This window comes from Panthera leo, chromosome E1 (assembly GCF_018350215.1).
Source record: "Panthera leo isolate Ple1 chromosome E1, P.leo_Ple1_pat1.1, whole genome shotgun sequence".
Classification (NCBI taxonomy): Eukaryota; Metazoa; Chordata; class Mammalia; order Carnivora; family Felidae; genus Panthera; species Panthera leo.
The window spans coordinates 21,028,906-21,043,227 of NC_056692.1; the positions used below are offsets into that span (position 1 = coordinate 21,028,906).

Consider the following 14,322-nt stretch of genomic DNA (forward strand, 5'->3'; position numbering starts at 1 on the left):
ACTGAAATCAGCACTGCCCATTATGAGGTAAGGAGCTGTATCTCCTCAGGGCTGAAGCATCTAGGTTTGCCCCCGGCTCCTCACTCCACCCTCTTGGGGAGTCTGCTGGGAGGGGTGTCTGGAACTAGACACCACCTGTCTCCTAATTTTCCCAACTCACTCTGAACTTTTCAAGTGACGGGGCATCTGGCCTCTGGTAGGGCTGAGAGAAGTGCGTTGGGCCCAGCATCCCACAGAGTCAGAGATGAGCCAGGATCATAAGAATCAAGGATGCATGTATTGAGCCAGAGCCTGTACATGGACACTACCAGAAGGAGACACTCCAGGGGCTCGGCCACCTTAGCTCCATTTTACAGACGAGGAAGCCGTGTCCATGTGATCTCACTCGTTGACCCAACCACAGGGCTCCTAAAGACAGCTAACTCTCCCTGACTCATTTAACCTCTTGACAACACTATTCAAGGCATCACTACTATAATCTTCATCATCCGGGTAAGGAAACTACAGCTCAGAGAGGGTAAGATTAGCTCATTCAGGTCTGCACAGCAGGTAAGAGGGGGAGTCAGAATGTTTAGTGTTTGTTTTGAAAACCTCACTTATTATTTCATGTTTACTCCTCCAGGTGCTGCCTCAGTTTCTTCTGAATAATTACTTTCTGAGTCACCAGAGGCACTGAACTGAATGACACAGATGAAAGGCACCCATTTTATTTTGCCACCTGTTTTGATCTGCACTCTTGCAAAGGTCTGTACTGACTCACGAGTCAAAGACAGGCCTTTGTTATGTTAAATAGCAGTAATTCATAACCCACATGTTAAAAAAAAGCTACGAATTTTATTTACGCATTTTCTTTGTACCAGGTAGGGTGGATAGCAGCATCATTTAGTCCTTACGTCAACCTTTTTGTTATCCCTATTCTACAGATGAGCAAGGAAGGGTGAGAAAGACTAGCTGAATGCCCAAAGTCATCCTGCCATCAGGTGACAGAGCCAGGATCCAGCGTGCGTGACCGTCATGTGGTTCTCAACCTAAGCTGTGAATTAGGATCACGTGGGGAGCTTTTGGAAATTAGGATGTTGTGCCCTCCCCCAGACGAACCGAGTCAGGATCTCTGGGATGCAGAGGGTAGAGCATCCGTGTCTGGTAAAGCTGACGCTCAGTGAAGGCTCAAAATTGCTACTTTACTGGCAGAGGATTCTTTCCCACTAGCTGGTCATGCCAAGTGACTAAGTGGTGTCAACTTTCCAGAAGCCCCCTGTGGTTATGAGGGTTGCCTCAGCCTTCTTGGTGCCAGAGAGGTAAATACCAGAGCTTCCTGCCACCAGCGCTACCCCACACATATAATGCGAGACATTTATGTACTTTTCCATTTTCCAGTAACTCTGCTTTAAAAAATCTGTTTTTGGGGGCTCCTGGGTGGCTCAGTCGGTTGAGTGCCCGACCGGCTTAGGTCATGATCTCACGGTTCATGACTTCTAGTCCCGTGTTGGGTTCTGTGCTGACAGCTTGGAGCCTGAAGCTTGCTTCCGGTTCTGTGTCTCCCTTTCTCTCTGCCCCTCCCCCACACCTCAAAAATAAATAAACATAAAAAAATTTTTTTAATAAAAATCTGTTCTTAATTTTTAAAATTTTTAAAAAATTTTATTTTATTTTTTATTTTGAAAGAGATAGAGAGCAAGCCAGGGAGGGACAGAGAGAGAGGGAGGCAGAATCCCAAGCAGGCTCTGTGTTGTTGGTGCAGAGCCCAATGTGGGGTTTGAACTCACGAACTGTGAGATCATGACCTGAGCCGAAATCCAGAGTCGGATGCTTAACCGACTGAGCCGCCCAGGCGTTCCTCTAGTAACTCTGTTTCAAACGAAAGTGAAAAGAACCGAGTGAAATTGATTGGCAAAATCAATGTTTTATCTAACCCTATATATATATATATATATATTAACCCTATATATATATATATATATATATATATATATATATATATAATTGCAACATATAATAAACATAAAAATAATTAATAGATGTTATACATTCTTTTTGTTGTTGTTGTTTGATCAAGTCTTAGAAATCTGTCAAGTATGTTATCCTGACAGCAAGTCTCACTTTGGACCAGCCTCATTTCAAGTGCTCGACAACAACAATGTGGTGAAAGTGGCTTTAGAACATTTTCTCTGGCCCTTGCTTCCACCCCCAAGGTCTCAGATTCATACAGGAATTATCACAGTATGCCCAGAGAAAGTGTCCCTCATTGGATTTTCACGGACTTCTAGGTACCAATCTATCTTATTACCTACACACAGTCTCTTCAATCTGTAATAAAAAATCTCTGCCCTCCCAAATGCCCAATGATTACCCCCATAGCATTAGCTAGTACCTCCGTCCCATCACATAATGACCATCGTTGTGTATGTATGGTGAGAATATTTAAGCTTTACTCTCTTAGTAACCATTCCACCCACTGACTCTTTATGAAGGGTCTAGCCTTGGGCAGAATTCCAGGAATTTCACTTTGGCAAGATGATAGAAGGCCAGACCTCCTCCCTTCATACTCCTTTCTTGGTTTGTTTCTAAAAAGTGAAATGTCTTGAGAAGTAATTTGATGATATGGATCAGGAGACATAAAAAAAATGTCCATTCCCTTTGACCAAGTAATTTCCTAAGGAAATAATCTGAAAGAGTAGAGAAAGCTTCATGCCTGGAGATGCTTATCGGGGTCTTATTTACGCTATGAAAATAATTGGACACCCCCCAAATGTTCGGCGCTGGTGGGGTGATTACAGAGGCTGAGCCGAGTCTGAAGAGTGGGAAATCATGCAGCCATTTAAAACACTATCAGAAAGTCATCATAAAGGAGACTTCTTATGGAAAAACACAAAGGGGAAAGAGTAAGAATCAAAATTGTTTATGCAGGATTGTAAGCATGGAAAAATATCTCAACACAACAAAATAACAGAAAGAGAATACACCAAGGAGCTCAAAGTAGTTTTCTTTGGGTGGTATTATGATGGGCAATTTTTCCCTTCCTGTTTTCCACTTATCTGTATTTTTTTGAAACACAGTGAGTACATACTCCTTTCATAATAAAATAGGCTCTGTCATAATAAGTAAACAGAGTTAGGGGGGAAAAAGAAACTTTAAAAAGCAATTAGAAAGTCTTCTGGATGTTAGAAAAATCGTTTGGCTACGCCTCTGGGGTCCCGGGGGAGGGGAGGGAGTAGCAAAGGGGATTATGGGTGTGGAGGCTCCACTGTTGCCAGGCAGATTTGCATTTTGCACACTGATGCATCATTTCTGACAATTTGCAAAGTCTTCCTAGGGCCTTGGACTGGGGCTGCCCCTCAAACAAAAAGCCAGTTTGTGAGGAAGACCCCTCTTCAGTGGTGTTGACACAACAAACTCTTTCTTCAGCCTGGAGCTGCAAAATGGACGTATTCAGCACCCTCAGGAAGAGGCTGGACAAGGAGAGGCTCAGTTGCTCTAAGTCTAAAATTAAGTGTCTGAGAAGAACAACTATTTTCGAATCCCCTGGGCGGCAGCATCTTTCGTCTGAGTTTGAAACCCCGAGGCCTTCTAGAGTCTATGCTTTCCAAAAGGGAGCCTCATAACCTTTATTGTAAAAGAAGCTCCGAGGAGGGGCGTTGGCTGAGGCATCTTAGGAGACAGGTGTTAATGTGCCCATTTCATAGACAATGAAACTGAGGCTCAGAGGGTGTGGAGAAAGTCACTACAGGAGTGAGGGGCACGCCTGGGGTCTAAATTCAGGCCTGCCTGGCTCCGAAGCGGATGTACTTCCATTGTGTGACATCTCTGCCTTCTCTTCGGCTCTACTCTGCAGGGGCTAAGAGGGGGAGGGCATGCCTTGGAAGACAGAAAATCGGCTGCTGAGTTGGCCCCCAGTCCTGCCCAGTTAGATTTTCCCATTGCTGGGTTCTCACAGTTTAATGCAAAAAGGAAAAGAGACCTGTCCCCCAATGGCCACGGCCACATAGCCTGTTCCAAACAGACCCCATTGGCAATCAACCCAGCTGGCGCGCTGTCCTCAAAGTTGAGGAAAGGTTTGACCAAAGAGGCCATTCTTATCTGAAGGGAGGATCTTTGGCCCTCCCAAAACGAGGGGAGATGGGCTGTGTTATTTGTAGGGGTTATTTAGAATGCAGGCAACTGTTCCTTCTCCCCAAATGAGCAACCCAACCCAAGACCATGGTGGCTCGGGTGGCTCGTGTGTCATCCTCTCCTGACAAGGATTGACAAAGGGTCCTCTGTATTCGGCAGGTGATGGGGGTCGTCTCCCTGTGGGCAGCGGAAGACTGAGGAATAACTCAGGCAAGCTGCACACATGCCGGCTGTCAGGGTGATTCACAGAGTAATTACTGAATAATACAGTGTAAACTATTAGGAGATAATAACAATAAGTCAGGATTGACTCATCGCTTTGAAAACTTGGGGCTGCCAGACCTGCCAGTTATTTGCTCTTTCTCCAAGTCTGTAAAACAGTGTAATCTGAGCCAAGTCTGGCAGCTGGATTCAAAAGAGACAGATCTATTATTCCTTTTTTTTTTTTTTACATTAAACTGTGAGAACCCCAGAAATGGGAAAATATTAATGCAAGCAGTTAGGCTAATATCAGCTCAAGTGTCCAGATAAAATGATAATTGTCAGCCACCTAAAACCGCTAGCTATGGGGTGGGTCCTGAAAGCCAAAAATAAAGCCAGGGCAGAAGGATGGACATGCCTTGTTCTAACGGAAAGGAAAACAAAATCACATAATGAAAGCCAGAATTGCTGGAACACCCACTATGTGCCAGGTAATTTACACACGTTCCCTTCACGTTCTCACAAATTAGCAATTGGGAAAGCTTGGTCTCATTTTTGGGTTGAAGAAACTGTGGTTTAGTTTAATCTAAGTAGTGCAGGCGAAGTGACAGAGGTCGAAGGTAGGGGAGATAGGTTTCACACTCATATACGAGGGGTTTCAAAATCCAGGCATTTTCCACCACTCCGGGCTGTCCCAGGAGCTGTCTGGGTGGGTCAGGGGACGCATAAGCCTGGTTGACCTCTGGGAGAACCTATACTCTTTAGGGGCTTCAAAAGAAGAAAAATGCCATGCCCTGTGGCTGCCACCAGGATTGGCCACGTGCATGACAGAAGCAGGTCCAAGCACAAGGGGGTCCCCAGCTGAGGGGCTACAGCCACATGTGCATGAAGGTGACAATGTCCAAGCTCAGAATTATTGATCAAATATGCAGGAAGCAACTATGTCACGTTAGGATTTCGGGCCACAAAGATGACAAAGACAGTCCCTACATACAGTTCAGCCTGCCAGCTCCCATCCCCGGACACACAAGTGCTACACAGAAACAGGAGACTCATAGAAGGGGGAGGAACTAAGGCAGAGTTTCCTTTCTAAAAAAAAAAATTTAATGTTTATTTATTTTTGAGAGAGAGACAGAGCACGAGCAAGGGAGGGGCAGAGAGAGAGGGAGACACAGAATCTGAAGCAGGCTCCAGGCTCTGAGCTGTCGGCACAGAGCCCGACGTGGGGCTCAAACTCGTGAACCGTGAGATCATGACCGACTCAAAGTCCTACGTTTAACCAACTGAACCACCCAGGCACCTGCAGAGTTTCCTTTGCATGGAGGTGGCATTAGAGTGAAGACTTGAGGGGTAATTAGGAGAGAAAAGGAAGCGTTTAGAGAGAAGAGCCTAAGTATGCAAAAGCACCAGGCACCAAAGTTCTGGGGTGCCAATGTGCTGTGGCAGAGTGGGGCATGCACAGGAGGAGGGAGAGTGTGATAAACTAGGTATACCACACACACGGTCTGGGCTTGATCTAGCAGCAGTAGGGAGATGGGCGAATGGACTGGTGATGACTCTGGGAGAGTTCCTTTCGGGGCAGGCTGGGTGCAGGATCCAGATACAGTGCCTAGAATCCAGGCCTGGAAACCAGGAGGTCTGGAGGGAGGAAGAGAGCCAAAGGGAGGGAGGGAAGGGACTGGAACAAAGGGGGAGGTTGCCCGGAAAGCCTGGGGCAGAGATCTAGGCTGTGCCCTGTAGTGGAAGGAGGGAACAGGGAACAGTAAAGGGCTTCCCTTGGACCAGAGCTGTCTGGACCCGGGATTTCCATGGGCAGCTCCCTGGAACTGATGAGGGCCCAGCCAGCAGCTAGTTTTCCAAGGGTGGTCCTGGAGGCCTTCTGGTATTTCACCATACGTCCAAAACTTTGGAGCTAATCTCCCTGCTGAGCTTGTCAAATCTCTCCTCTGCTTCTGTCCCTGCCATTCAGCACCCCCACCCCGAGCCACTCCATGGAAGAGTAGGGCGGGGGGGGGGGGGGGTGGGTAGGAGCAGGGTGGTCCTGGGACAGTCACAGACCTGCATCTGCCTTCTCAACCTGCTGCTGGCCGTCCCCTGGCCTCAGACACCTCCCTGCCCCCAGGCTCTCTGTCCTTCGAGACAGTTTCAGGATCATTTCAAAGCTTTAAAAAATGGGGTTTATAACTCCAGTGTCTCTAGGTCACTCATTTATTCTGTTGAGGTTCTTTATTCTTCACAAGGAAAGAGCAAGGAGAAATGCCACGTCAAGCTGAGCCAAGCCATACTGGATGAGGCCTGCAGCAAAAGGAAAAATGACTAGTACTAAGCCTATCTTTATTTAAAATGCAGATCTTTTGTTCATCGCGAGGTGTTTCTTTTCTGACCTTAATTTTGATTTTTATTTAGTTTTTGATTTTTATTTATTTATTTATTTATTTGGAGGGGGAGAAGGTGTTTAATTCTCAGGGAAGGTCATCGGGGCCGTGAGCCCCACCCCTGCGCCCTCAGGGCCCCGCCCCTCCTTAATTTTGATTTTTTTTTTTTAATTTTTTTTTTTTTTTTACATTTTATTTATTTTTGAGAAACAGAGTGAGACAAAGCGTGAGCAGGGGAGGGGCAGAGAGGGAAGGAGACACAGAATCTGAAGCAGGCTCCAGGCTCTGAGCAAGCAGTCAGTACAGAGCCCGACGCGGGGCTCGAACCCACAAACTGTGAGATCATGACCTGAGCCGAAGTCGGACGCTCAACCAACTGAGCCACCCAGGTGCCCCATGATTTTTAAAAAGTACTGTATTTAGGGGCGCCTGGGTGGCTCAGTCCATTAAGCAGCTGACTCTTGATTTCAGCTCCGGTCATGCTCTCACAGTTCGTGAGATGGAGCCTCGCGTCAGGCCTACTGCTGTCAGCACAGTCCACTTTGGATCTTCTGTCCCCCTCTCTCTGCCCCTCCCCTGCTCATTCTCTCTCTCTCGGTCTCTCTTCCTCACTCTCCCTCTTTCTCTCAATAAATAAACTTTTAAAAATGTATAAGAAGTATTGCATTTAAATCTGCTTTATCTTGAGATTTTTGGCACCCCTGAAGTTTTTGCACCCGGACAAGGGCTTCCTTTCCCCAGTGCCTGGCAGGGGCCTGAAGGAGATGAGCGCCTACTGTATGCTTTACAGGATCTGGTTGGTCCTCACAGGGCTGTGGGGGGTATCATTCATCCAGTTCTGCAGGTGAGGACCGTGAAGCCCAGAAAGGTTAAGTGAGTTGCTCAAGGCTTGCCTGTGTCTGGAGAGCGATTGGCGTTTCCAGGTTCTGTCTGAGCCTCTCTCTCTCTCTCTTTGGAGAGCCGGCTGGAGCCTGACTGATTCTACAAAGCCAGGCCTGTTGATTGTGGTGTAACCTGTCACACACGAGGTAACGGGGCTTCTGTTGGCTGCTACAAAAAGGCACCAGACGGTCAGATTTGTCAGTGTGCTCATGGCACAGAGGAACCGGAAAGACTCTGAATCTAGACAAATAGCCTTGGTTCTTGAGACAGAAATATTCCTAGAGCAGAGAAGGGTGATTTGTCAGGCTGCCTGGGCCGGATGGAAATGTCTTCCGAGAACATCCAGCTCCCTTTTTAATTTGGGGCTCTTCAAACACCCCACCAGAGCTGGCTTTATGCTCGTGAGTGGTCCTGCCCTCTCAGAGAGGGGACATGGGAGAGATAAGTGGTCCCAGGGCCCCCATCAGGCCCTGCCATTGGCACTCCGGTGAGGGAACAGCAACAGAACCCAAAATGCTTGGACTCTGCAGTCTAGCAGACCTGGGTTCAAACCCTGACTCCACCACTTCATAGAGTAACCATGGCTACCATTTGTTGAGGACTGCCTAGGCCACTGGTGACCTCACAGAGCCTCATCATGATTCTACCTTCTACGGTTGTGGAAACTGAGGCTCTGAGAAGTGTTGTTGCCCAAGGACATGCAGTGGTTAAGAGCAGAATCCAGATTTTCAACCTAAGATGGACTGACTCCGAAGTTCTTGCTAGGCTTTCCCCTGGGAAGTGTGGGACCTGGGGCAGAGCCTCAGTTTCTTCCACTGTTCAATGGGGCTAGTGATGCTGTCAGCATTTTTGTGAGGATACAATGAGGTCATGCATTTGGTGACCATCCATCGGGTGACCGTACTGCTCTGGGCCCCCGCTGGCTCTGGAAGCAGGAGGATGAGGACAGGTCTGGCAAAAGGGAACTCACAGGCTACCAGGAGAAGCTGGGAGTAAACGGAGATGGGAGCCTCCCATGAGAGATGCGTGGCGGAGGAGAGCTGGGCTGACCGGGAGGAAGGGTGTAAGCGGGTGAGACCCCCAGGGTGGCTTCCTAGAGGAGGTGACATCCAGCTTGGGTTTTGAAGAAAAGGGGGGAAAGGTGATTCCAGGCAGTAAGTGCAAATCAGAGGTACAAAGGCCCGCGTGCACGGGCATGGCCAGGGGTGCTGGCGAGAGCATGCATTCCTAGCGGGGGGAATTGTTGCTGATGGTGAAAATCAGTTCTTGGGAAGGAGGGCGAACAATCTTGGATATTTTAACGGTTTGTGGCCTTCCAAAGGGTCACGGTGCACAAACAGATATACAGCATATTTGAGATACTAAAATTTCTTGGGAAGATGAGGAGAAAAAGTCTAAAAAGTCTCTCTAGGCTACAACATGGATGAACCTGGAGGATACTACGCTAAGTATGCTAGGCATAAAAGATAAATATTGCACGATTCCACTTATGCGAGGCCCCTAGAGTCGTCAAATTCATACAGAAAGAAAGTACAGTGGTAGTTGCCTGGAGCTGGGGCGTAGGGCCAAGGGGAGTTATTGTTGAATAGGTCAGAGTTTCAGCTCAGCAAAATGAACAATTCTGGAGATTTGATGTACAACAATGTGAATATACTTAATGTGATTGAACCGTACACTTAGAAATGTTTAAATGGTAAATTTTACATTATCTTTCTTTTCACCACAGTAATTTTTTTTTTTAACGAAAAAAGAGAGCCTCCTTAGGAAAAAAGCAGCCATCGATAATACATGGATGAATGGTCGTGGTTATGTTCTGATAAAAAAACCTTATTTACAAAGTAGAGTGCGTTTGGATTTGGCCTGTGGGCTGCAGTTTGCTGACCCCTGCTATGCACTCAGGGGATTCAATCTGTATTTTAAGAGGCCACTTTGGCGTCTCCATTTGGATCGGAGAGAGTGTGAGATCGTGACCTGAGCCGAAGTCGGACGTTCAACCAACAAAGGCACCCAGTTGCCCCTTAATTAAGAACTTTCTGAACTTTCTAGATAAGGTGAGTAGGGCATGAATAATTATCAGCATCCCTAGCTTGCATCCGAAGAGACCAAACTCTGGCAGATGAAGAAATTGGCCCCTGACAGGGGTCCTTCCCACCCCCAGCACAGTGCCTAGCCCTCGAGGTGGGCGCCTTTTCTTTCCCTATGCCAGGCAGGCAGTGTCCTTTTTTTTTTTTTTTAAAATGCTTAATTTACTTATTTTGAGAGAGAGAGAGAGGGAGAGAGAGAATCCCAAACAGGCTCCATGCTGTCAGTGCAGAGCCTGACTCGGGGTTCAGTCTCACAAACCATGAGATCATGACCTGAGCCGAAACCAAGAGTCAGACACTTAACCAACCGAGCCACCCAGGTGTGCCAGAGGCAGTGTCTTCTGAGTGGGGGTAGGATAAATCTGCCTCTCTTTTTGACCGTGTGCACACCCAGGGCTGTGATGGCTCCAGACCCTGACACCCTGGGAAGGGAAGAGATATACCTCTTTGACATCATCTTAGCCACAGCAAGAAGAGCCAGAGCCAGATCTGGCAGTGGTGACAATCAGAGAGCTATCTGATATTCCTCTGTAGGTCATTTGCTAGCAAAATCTGCCTGCTCCCCCCACCCCCCTCCCCTGTCAAACCTTCCCCCCCCCCAACATTTCATACCTTTGATTCATTAAATCCAACTGCTGGAACTGCAGGTAACACTCAGAATTGTATTTTAAGCAGGCAAGGATTGACTGCTTTAAAGGTGGCCCCTCTAAAAAGGTTAATATTATAAATATAAATGCACCTTAAATGCCTAATACATAACCAAGTGCCACAAATGTGGAAATGTCAGCAGCGCTAAAACTCAGAAAACAAGAGAAAAAGACAGCTTGCCTCTGCTCTCTGCTGTATTTTGTGAAGGTCTGTGCTGCTAAGCCAGGCTGCCAGTTGGGCTGGTGACACACCTCCAGGTCCCCTTGTGGCCAGCAGGCCATTGGGCGTGAGTGGATCAGAGGAAAAAAACTACTGTCAGGGTCTCTTAAGCTGCCAGAGTTTGGTCTCCTCAGATGCAAGCTAGGGATGCTGATAATTATTCTTGCCCTACTCACCTTATCTAGAAAGTTCAGAAAGTTCTTAATTAAGGGGTGCCTGGGTAGCTCAGTTGGTTGAATGTTCGATTTTGGCTCAGGTCATGATCTCACGTGGCTCCTGAATTTGAGCCCCACATTGGACCTGCTGCTGTCAGCGCAGAGCCCGCTTTGGATCTTCTGTCCCCCTCTCTCTCTGACCCTTCCCCGCTCGCGCTCGCTCTCAAAAATAAATAAATCTTTAAAAAAAGCGTTCTTAATTCACTATGAATCCCACCACAAGTGTTGGGTAATGCTATTTTTCTCTAGTACCTAGATCAGGGCTCGGCACGCAGTCATTGCTCAATAAACACTCACTGAATGAACATTTCTTCTCTCTGCTTACATCTTTAAAAAACATTTTTAATGTTTATTTTTGAGAGAGAGAGGGAGACAGAGCATGAGAGGGGGAGGGGCAGAGAGAGGGAGACACAGAATCCGAAGCAGGTTCCAGGCTCTGAGCTGTCAGCACAGATCCCAATGCGAACCTACAAACTATGAGACTTGAACTTACAAACTATGAGATCATGACCTGAGCCAAAGTCAGAAACCCAACCAACTGAGCCACCCAGGGCTCCCCTTACAACTTTTTCTTCTTCCCAAGGTCTGTATTGCTTTGAAATTGGCTTTCATTAGTTTAGATTAATGCTAAAATTTCAGGTATGACTTCCCCCAGGGTGTGCTTGTGTTTTCTGGGAGATGATGTCAGAGAGAAACTTTTCTAAGATTTAAAGGAATAGATGACTAATAGTGGAATTTCAAGTGAATCAATAGTGCAGGGAAGGAGGCATTCATGATCCTCAAATTAGACTGCGGAGGGGGTGAGACTTGGTGAGACTCTGGGCACACCAAGCGAGTTCTGTGTAGTGAGTATGTGTGTGTGCGTACGTGTGTGGAGGGAGACGTGGGTGTGTGTGAATGAATATGTGCACATGTGTATGCATAGATAAGCCAGGGCCAGGATTAGGGTAAAGCAAGTGAAATGCTGGGGAGCATGGCTTAACGAGGCACTTATTCTCGGGTGCTAACCCAGCTCTTGTGTGACCCTGGGAGTGAACGCCTCTGTAAATATCGTGTCTCTATGTGCCTCACCCTGGTCCCAGCCTTGGGATATTCACACGTGTGTAGGGAAGGGGCCTTGTTTAAAATTAGTTCAAGAGGAAGAGCCAACATCCTGATTCTAAAAAGCCTTCCAAACCAAGGACAGATTTCCTTAAATTTTGGATTTAGAGGAGATGATTAAGGTCAATCAATCCAATGGCAATCAAATGTTAATGTGCATCAAAATCACCTGGCCAAAGCTAGTTAAACCTCTAGATTCCCAGGCCCAGGCCCAGGCCCAAGATTCAGGGCTGGGGCCCTAGAATCTGCATGTTTGATAGGCATACCTGCTCCTCATTTCAAGTAATTCTGATGTGGGTTGTCCGGGACCACCTACAGAGAAACTCTTATAGTTAGGGTGATCGTGCAATTCATCATCCAAACCAGGTCGCTTTGAGAATGAAAGGAATTTGTCACAGCTTAAATCAGAGGGTGGCAACTGTGCCTGTTTCTGTAATAAAGTTTATTGGAGCATAGCCACGCCATTACCCATGGCTGCAGAGTTCTAAACTGTAATGGCAGAGTTGAGTAGTTGCAACAGAGACCACATGGTTTGCAAGGCTTAAAATATTTACTCTCTGGTTTTTTTTTTTTTACAGAAACAGTTTCCAACGCCTGGTTTGGATTACTGTTCAACAAAAGTTTACCTCGCCTCCCCCAGCTCTTCCTTCTGTGGGCAGAGTATGCATCTCCACGTTGTTGATATTGGGCTTAGCCATGTCTCTTACTTTGGGTGATGGGGTGTTAGGGACATGACATGGGCTTACTCTCTTGTTCTGCTCTCATGCCAATGAGAAGAACATGTCCTGACTAGCCTGTGGGTCCATGGAGAATGAAGGATACACGAAACAGACCCAGACCCAATTCACTGTGTACAGCCAAGCCCAGCATATCCACAGACTCACGAGCGAGCATAATGGATTGTTGTTTTAAGTCATTGAATTTTAGGGTGGTTTGTTAAGCAGCATTATTACAGCAATCACTGACTGATACTGAGATACCATCAATAATTACTCTGTTTACAGGCATAATCTGGAAATGGTTACCTTATCTATAGTCTAACCATCCTCCTTGCACGTAGAAGGAAGCTGAGGCTCAGAGGGGTTGGGGTTGGGCCAAGTAAATTTTGGGTAATTCCTGGCTGCCTCCCTGCACTGCATCATTCAAAATTGGGTTGTGGATACACAGCTACACAACTTCTGAAGAGAGATGCTTAGTGGTCCTTGAGATAAACTGGAGTGGGCTTAGGGTGAGGTGGGGTCAGGTTGGGATTTGCCCTGAGTGCTGATGCCCCTTTGCCAGGGTGCTGGGTAAAGGCCTGCCTCAGACTGATGACGTCTCTTGAGATGAATGCCCCTACCCACTCCTGAACAAATAAATAGCAAGAAAAATGCAACCCAAGGGAAGCAGCACCAAGAATAATTATATAGCAGTCACATATTTTGATTCAAACTTAATGTTGCTTAGCAAAAGAAAATGTGCTGTGAATAAACAGAGATCAATTCATGCCACCAGCAAGTGGCATGTGACATTAGCAGGAGATGTCCTTAAGTCCTTCTGAGAGCCTCCACAATCCCACACCCATGCAGAACAAGGGCCCTCCCAAGGGCCCTCCCAAGGGGTTCCTTGTGAGGAAGTTTGCAAAGTGGAAGGGGCCACCTGTGAAATCCTGACTCTGGTGCTAGGGATTTAAATTGCAAACTGGTTTTTTTGTGGAGGGGTGTGTGTGTGTGTGTGTGTGTGTGTGTTTATGGGTAACTTTGTGCAAGTTTATGTGTGTGCTTGTGTTTTGTGTGTGGTTCTTGTGCAGTTCTTGGTGTCTGTATATGTTCATATGTATGTATGTGGGTTTATGTGTATGATTGTGTTGTCTGACATTGTCAGTGTCCCTCTGCTTGCTTGCTGCCCTTACCTAGAGCCTGGCCACTCCTGGGAGAGTCGGATGACCATAATACTGTCCATTGACTGGTTAAATCCACATGAGAACTGTAAGTGATCAGTAACTCTTAACTCAGCCTTCCTACCCAGAAAAGCCACAGCTCTGGTTTGGGGGCTTGCAGGGCAGGGAGGTGATTTTCCCTGATTCAGTCCATTCCATCATTTTTGTGTATCTGAGGATGACAAACCTTTGGGGAAAACCCATATCCTCTTCACAGCTCCCCTCCTGCTCCTACTCATTAATTCCAGACTGAGTCTGCCTCTATGGCTTATACCCATGATGCCATGCCACCTTCTCCTTCTTGGGGACCAGGACAGATCTGGATAGGCTGGGCAAGACAGGGTCCTGGATTGAGGTTGGGTGGGCTTGAGATGCTACTCAGAGAGACCAGAAGTTCATATACCCAAGGGACATATGCAAACTGTAGCCTAATAGGTGAGTCGAGGTCTTGTCTAGATGTGGCTTCAAGCAGCTGGACTGAGGAATAGGAGGGAAACTGAGACCGGCCAGGGACCAGGAGTCAGGAATCCAAGTTGGGGCAGGTAAGAGGGCAAGGTAGGTAAGACACA

At 47.0% G+C, this 14,322-nt stretch overlaps 1 long non-coding RNA gene across 3 annotated transcripts; it reads left to right on the forward strand.

The window, feature by feature from the left end:
* Positions 1-77: 77 nt before the first annotated feature.
* On the forward strand, positions 78-13,789 carry LOC122207362. Of its 3 annotated transcripts, XR_006196791.1 has the most exons (5): positions 78-492; positions 623-744; positions 924-1,001; positions 12,414-12,495; positions 13,731-13,789. It is a non-coding gene; the product is annotated as an uncharacterized LOC122207362 (long non-coding RNA). The 3 variants fall into 3 exon arrangements; XR_006196790.1 differs by lacking the exon at positions 13,731-13,789 and having other exon boundaries at positions 12,414-12,691; XR_006196789.1 differs by lacking the exons at positions 12,414-12,495; positions 13,731-13,789 and having other exon boundaries at positions 924-1,176.
* Positions 13,790-14,322: the final 533 nt, after the last annotated feature.